The sequence below is a fragment of the Marmota flaviventris genome, chromosome 2 (assembly GCF_047511675.1).
Source record: "Marmota flaviventris isolate mMarFla1 chromosome 2, mMarFla1.hap1, whole genome shotgun sequence".
In the NCBI taxonomy this organism is placed as follows: Eukaryota; Metazoa; Chordata; class Mammalia; order Rodentia; family Sciuridae; genus Marmota; species Marmota flaviventris.
Genome location: NC_092499.1, coordinates 112,857,090 through 112,864,679, shown reverse-complemented (window position 1 = coordinate 112,864,679; position 7,590 = coordinate 112,857,090).

Genomic DNA, 7,590 nt, shown 5'->3' with positions numbered 1-7,590 from the left:
CATATCCCTTTGGCATTATTCTAATAGTTATAGATGGCCAGGCACAGTGGCACATTCCTGTAATCTCAGCATCTTGGGAGGCTGAGGCAGGAGGATCACAAGTTTCAGGCTAGCTTCAGCAATTTTATGAGGCCCTAAGCAACTCTGCAAGACCCTTCCTCAAAATAAAAAAGTAAAAAGGGCTGGGGATGTGGCTCAGTGATTAAGCACCCCTGGGTTCAATCCCTGGTGGCAACAACAACAACAACATAATAATAATAATAATAAAATAAATAGCTAGAGATATACTCTGCTGTCCCTCCTAGGCACAGCCTGGAGGTCTGGAGTCACAGAGGTTGTAGCTGATTGTGGAGGATGCAGCCCTCGGCTTTCCAAGACCCCCAATTCACTTACTTTGCCCAAGTGCTCACTTCTAGCTTTTCAGGGCTGGAAGAAATCTGAAGTTCAACTCTGACAGCAGATGCTGTCTGTGACCAGCTGCAGTTCCTCGGCACGCATTCCCATACTGAGGGCTGTTTACTTCTAGGGCTGTGAGCACGGTGGGAACGTGGGGGGCAAAGCCTGAAGTGCCCACAGTTTGTGCCCCTGGAAACAGCCCTCTCTATTTGTGAGCAATGAGGCCCTGGAGACACCTCCCCAGCCTCCTTGCTCCTTGGCCACTTGACTCTGTCTCCCTGAGTGCACCACCAGGACAGAGCTCCAGGTACCCTCGCAGGTGGCCTGCTCAACACACCTTGCCATGGCCTCCTTCCCTTCTCTGTCTTGTTTCCACACCTTTAACCTGAGCTTCTAGGGATCAGCTCCTAAATGAACTATTTCAACTTGAATCCTAGACTCAAAGTCAGCTCCTGGGGAAACCCAAACCAAGATCCTAACGAACCTCCCTCACTTGGTGGTTGGGGAAACGGAGACCCAGAAAGGAGAAGGCGATTGCTCATGATCACCAAACAAGCTGCGGAAGCAGGTGAAAGCCTGGACCCCCTTTTCCCTAGTCCCTGACCCTTCCCAGTACACAGATGTGTCTTCGATTGGGGATCCCCTCCCTCTGTACTAGCCCAGTTGAGGTTCCACAAGGTCAAAAGTCTGCTGCAGAAACTACTTCCTCCATTCTTGTTTGAACAGAAAGCCAGAGGCCTCAGCCAGGGGGAGGGGCGAGAGCCTGAGGCTCCCAGATGTGGCCCTCTTTATCCCGCAAGTGCACTTTTGTCTCTGCGGTAACCAGGGCAGCTGCCCCATTTATCTGATTTCAGTAAAGCAGCCACATCCTTCGGCTCCAACTGCTGGGGCTGAAATGGCATGTTTGCAAAATGGAGCCATTAGCCCTTAAAAAAGAGGAGGAGGGTGTTGTTTTTCCTCAGGGAAAGGGCTATGAACCTTGGGGTCCTTCCATGTCAACATTAAAGAAGTGCAATATCCATAGAAATGACTCAAAGGGGGCCAGAGTAATTCTGCATAAAGATAGCAGCCAGGAAGCAGGGTTTAGATGGACAGAGTGTGTCCTTCTAAAAGCAAGCAAATCTTATAATGGATTGCTGTTTGCTGTCTGTGAAAGGAATCCAAGGGGAATATCACGGAGGAACAAAGACATGTTCTGTCTCTTTAAATAACTCAAGGCAGGTTGACATCTTAGTCAACAGAGGGAACAAAGATATTGTGTGCTCAGGGAAAGAAAACTATTTTTCTCTTGAAAAGAAAGCAGATGTTATCACCTGGTTTTGGAAAAGTCTGAGGAACCCAAGCACAATCTGACATTTGCCAGGTTCAATAAACACTCTTTGATGTGCTAACAACTCCTAATGAAGTTGGTCAGTTAAATGAGCTAACCCTTCAGGCTAGTAATCTGTTGTTATGAGAGTCTGCCTTTCGGAGGACCTCTTGGGCAACTTGTTCTAGCCCCATTCTGCCTTAGAGTATTTAAGGGCTAACTACAAATCCATCCATCCATCCATCCATCCAGAAGTCTCAGCCTTTTTACTGTCTTATTGGAGAAACACCATAGATGCAGAGGATGTATTAAACAGGTCACACTTAGTCACTTAAGATCAAAAAAGCCACCCTAGTATTCAACACTAGTATTGAAGGCAGGGCAAAGAAATATCATGGGGGCCTCAGAAAGAAGGGAACATTTCTCTGGGATTAAACATTTTTTTCTCTGTCCCTCACATATTTGGGGAAGAATTTGAATAAATATTTGGGATGGACTTAGCTTGGTTGGGGCAGTTGGTACTGAGTTGTTAGTGATAAGCACCAAAGATAATTCGAGTCCCAATCTGGAAGACCTGAGGTGTCAGACATAGAAGTCTAAGTTATTTTTCTAAAAGCAACAGGGAGCCATTGAATGTTCAAGATCATATCTGGGAAGGACACCCAAGCTCCAGATGGTTGCCTACTTACCCCAAAGAGCAGTAATTAACATCCCTGACCTGGTGTTGATACGGTTTGTCAGTTATGAAGTCCATTCGCATAACTGGCTATCTTTCTGGGGTTGATAGAGAAAGAAAGGGTTGAGTTATTAAAGATTTCAAGGTATGAAGTGGAAGAGGAATTTGTCAGTTGGAGCAGACAATAAGGGCACACTCTCCTGGGGGAAACCAAGACCCCCCAATTGCCCAGGTCTAGTGCAAATCACAGAATTATAGCAGGCACCTATTTGAGCTGCTGGTTAAAATTCCACAGGGTTTTCCATTATAAACCCTTGACATTTTTATAGCCTGGTCACAAAACTTTAGCTTCAGGCTGGACCTCACCCTGTTACTTGCTTAATTAATCTGCTTTCCAGTATCCCTTCAAAATCTACCAGAGGGAGTAAAACTTCAACAAGACTTCTGCAAGAGGTCTCTGCATTTCTGGCTTATTTGGAATTTTTCCCCTTCCACTCCTCCGAGATCAGACTTTGGAAATGTACCTTTCAGTCAATACTCTATTAAGCAGAAAGCCCAGGGAGCAGAGGATGAGAGGGAATGACATTTTCTGGGTAATGGAGGGTTCTGTTGATAAAACTCAATTTGTTTTCCTCCTCTTTGCAACTTCTGGTTATAAAAATAAAATAAAAAAATTTAAAAACAAAGTCCGAATCCACTTTTTCTGTACCAACTGTGATTAAATGGATCTGTGCTGGAAAGGATTCTTGCAGGTCATAGAGAACCTGTGTGGTCATCAATTACCAAAGGCCAAGGATGGAAATGGGATAGAGGAGGACACAGGCCAGTCACGGATGGCCACAGGGCCACAGGACACATGGGGTCCACAGCAGCTGCTACCACATCCCTCAGCCTCCTCACCAGCCCCTCCCCTCGCCCAACCCAGCACAGGATCTCTTTTCCCGCCTAATCTTCCCTTGACTTTGACGAGGAGAAGACAGATGGTGGGGGAAATGGTGAGGGGCCTTGTTTTAAACAGCAGCTTGCAGGGGAGGCCCCAGCGGCCTGGACACCCTGGGTCAAATAGCATGTTAGCAAGAACACAGGCCTAGCAGGAAGAGTTCGCTAACTCTGCTATTCATTACCTGTGTGGCCTCGGGCTAGCGGGTCTCCTCTCTGGGCCTCATTATCAGCCTCCATAAAGGGAGGGGGCCAGGCCGGGGCTGTAACACTGGGACAACAGGAGCCTTTCTGCTCAGCTCAAGGAGGCATGAGGAGATGAAATAAAACCTGATTGGAAATGGGTGGTAGGTTGTAAAGCCCTGCGTAAGGAGGAGCGCACTTCCCCCAGCAGTCGGATGGGAACCAGGTGTGGCAGGGCTGGAGGCTCCCAGCTGGGGCAGCCCTGTGGCTGGGATGGGGAAGGGACGTAGTGGGCAGCCTGACCTCCAGGCCTCCATTCAGGCATGGCTCCCCATTCCTCCTGCAGTCTCCAAATCCAGTAGGATGTCCCCACCTTGCACTGCTCAGGCTATGCTATACTGTGACCATCTCCCCTGCTCCTGGGATTCTTCTCCCTGGGTCCTCAGGACATCCCTGGCAAGGGGTCCCTGCCCAGATGAGGACTGAACCATCTTCAGGGAGAGTCAAGATGATGGGCCAAAGTACCCAAGCAAGTCAGAGCCTAACTGGACCTTGGTCTGCTGTATAGTAACCATGGGATAAGTGTGGTTCTCATCCCTGGGGCGTCATGACTCACCCACCAGCTGTGTGTCCTTAGGCAGGCAATATAACATCTCTGAACCACAGCTGTCCACCAACTTGGGAAGCTGTCTGTGTTTCTCAGGAGGTGCTAGCTGAGTTGCACCCTTTCTGCCCACACCATGACCTCAACAGCACAGCATTAAGGGACACTATCTGGCACCAGACAGGTAGGTAATTACAGATGCTAGATGCAGCTGAAGCTGTGTTTTCTAGATGTTTCCACTTGAAAGTCTGAAAACCCCTCCCCACCCCACTTGCCACCAAGAGGACCCTGCCTTTAGCTTTGGGGCCCCACTTAGGTCCACCCTGGATCCCACACAGCCTGCTCTTCTCTCCCCTAGGCTTTGACCTTGAGGGGCCTCTGTTCTCATCAGAGGGTTGGTGCAGATCCAGGACTGTGGGACATCAACCCTCTTCAAAGGTACAGAGTTTTCAGAAAAGTAGACAACATGGGCCAAGAGGATTGTGGTTTGGTCTCTTGAGCTTAAGGTTTAACTGAACCTTAAGATGAAGTTGGCATCCATGTGAAATCTCTGCTCTGTGTCCCCAGCTGCAGGACAATGGGGGCCATTTATAACTTTGTACATGGAATGAGAACATCTGGTTCAAATAACACACACAGAGAGAGAGAGAGAGAGAGAGAGAGAGAGAGGAGTCTATCACAATAGAGGATCATTTTTAAAGAGAATGTAGTCTTCATCTTTCAATTCAGGGACCACGGGAAACAATAAAACACAATCCCTGCTAGAAGGAACGGGTGCCCATCTTAACCTGCGCCGCTAGCTTTAAAGCTAGAAATCTGAGACGGTGAATAAGGGGTCTGCAGTCACACAGCAAGTGAGACTTGGGTGGCCCAACTTCCAAGCTGCAGCTTTCCCCCACCTGCTCGTGAAACCAGGGGCGAAGAAACTAGGCACTCTACTCTGTGGATTCTCAATTCCCTAGGAATCTGGAGATTCTCGCCAAGAGGCCGGGGCCCAGGGTCCCCAGCCGGCAGATGGCCTTTAATCACACGTGGAAGCCATGTGTGCAGCCAGTCCTGTCGCGGCAGGCAAGGAGACCCGGCGTCTTGGAGTCTGCGGGGAGAGCTCCACAACCTGCAGACCTGGGTCGCAGGCCGAGATGGGCCCTGGGCGGGTGGGAAGCGGCCGCGCAGGTGCCAGCGAGCAAGGCGAACGGTGCAGCTGAGCCTGGAGCGCATGCCCCGCGGAGGTGCCCAGACCTTAGTTTCCAAGGGAGGATACCAGGGGCTGTAGGGCGGAGAAAGTGGCTAGGGCGACCCGCGGTGGGACGGGAGGGTCGACGCCTGGAGCTGCTCCCGCAGTGGCTCCTCTGTCCCGCTGCGCCTTCCAAGGAGCGCTCAGGGTGGAAGCCGTCGGGAGAGGCCTGGTTATTGCTCTCTTTCCTTCCTCCTTCTTCCATTAGGACTCTGCTGCCCAAGGCATAGATTTTCCCTGGGGTGCATCTGGGGAATACGAGGAGACCCCTGCCTCACCCTGCCCTTCTTCTCTGGGGAGTCATTGATTTCAAATATCTATACACACAGCCCTGAGGAAGAGCAACGCCCCTTCCCACCTCCCAGTTCCTGCCTTCCCTGAAGAGTGCCCCCACTGCTGGCTTCATTCAGACCAAGCACACCCTGCTGCGAAGTGCTGCCCCTTATGTCCCTAACCCCCTTTTTTCTAACTATAGGTCTGAAGAGCTGAAGGACCTCAGGGTTCCTCTGGCCCAACCCCCTCGTTAACTGGCAGATCATAACTGGGTTCAGATCTCTGTGCTCTACACTGTGATGTTGCACAATTCTTCACAAACACTTATTGAAAACCTTCTAGGCCTCAGAGAGAACAGCAGTGACCAAAAACAAGGTCCATGCAGTGGTGGAACTTACAGGGTAGGCAGGAAGACAGACAAGAAACAAATATATTCATCAGACATCGATGAATGTTAAAATGAATAAAGTAGCAAAGTGAAGGGACAGTGAGTATGGCAGGGGAGGCCTTTCTGGCAAGAGGACACTAAGCAAAAACCCAAGGGAAGTGAGAGTGGACCATGTTGGGTAAGAGCATTCCAGGGAGAGGGAGCAGCAAGTATAAAGGCCCTGAGGCAGGATTTCAAAGCACTGGCTGCAGCAGAGTGAAGGGTGAGAATGGTAGATGAGATCAGAGAGGAAGTAAAGGGTACATATTGCCTAGGCATTGGAGGTCAGGGTCAGGATTTTTAATTGGATTTTGGATGAGAAGGAAAGTCACTGAGGAATCTTGAGCAGAGGGGTGACATGATGTGACATATTCTAAAAGGGGAATCAGGGAGGCCAGTTATGAGGTGATTTCACTCATCCAAGTAAAGGAAATGGTGGCTGGAACCTGGTGGTAGTGATAGAGGTGAATTCTGGGTATATTTCAGGGTGGGTTGATGGGGGCTATCAACTAGGACTTCAAATATCTAAACTGAGGGCTCCCAAATTTCTCCCTCCAACCAGACCTCTGACCTGACTCTAAATCCACATCTGTCTGCCTTCTTTGGTTTTGTAGAATACTCCAGAGGAATCAGAAAGTGGTCTGGTATTTTCATTGTTTCCTCTGGAGGGGTCACTTTTTTTTCCCCCTTAGAAAATGAGAGTTGGAGAGGATCCAAGTGGCCATCTGGTCTACCTCTTCAGTGTTTGCAAATGAGGAAACTGAGTCCCAAGAGAGGAAGTGACTTGCTTAAGGTCACATTAAGGATCAAGCATCAGGGCTCCATGTGCTGCCCACAATGTCAGCTGCCTTTTTGAAAGTAGGAGGAATAGTGCTCTGCTCAAATAGGAACGTGACCTCATCCCTGTCCCTTGGAAATGCTTCAGTGGCTTCCTATTGCCTCCTCCTCCTCAAGTCCGGTTCCTTAGAAGGACAGATGCGTTATTGCCACCTTCTCCAGCTGCACCTCCTACCACTCTCGGGGACACCCACACCAAATCATTAGCCTGTCCCTAAAGAAGCCTGGTATGCCATGCCCCAGACCCTCGTGCACGCTCTTACCCTGCCAAAATACCTTCCCACTTGCTTTCTCTGATCTGTTCTTACTCACCTTTTAAGTTCCAGCCTAGATGTTCCATCCTCCAAAGAACCTTCTCTGAGAGCCTCCCCTCCGTCTCGACCACGTTCCCTTCCTCAGTGTCCTGTTACCACATGGCATGGTCCTGTCTCTGTTTTTTAGCTTATCCACATTTATAAAAAGGGCTCAGTGAAGTTAATGACTTAACATACAGGACAATGACAGGGGAAATCACAGTGTTTTAGGATAAAACAGGTGGAAATGATGCCCACCCTACCCCAGCCGGACCCCAGAGAGGCCTTTGGAGTAACGTCCTGGGATCAAGCAGGCCTGGCCCCAGGTCCCAGTTCAGCCAGCCCTTATCTGTGTGGCCCACGATTCCTCACCTGTAAAACCAGTCAGTCTCGGCTATTCATGGGCTCGCTCTGAGGAT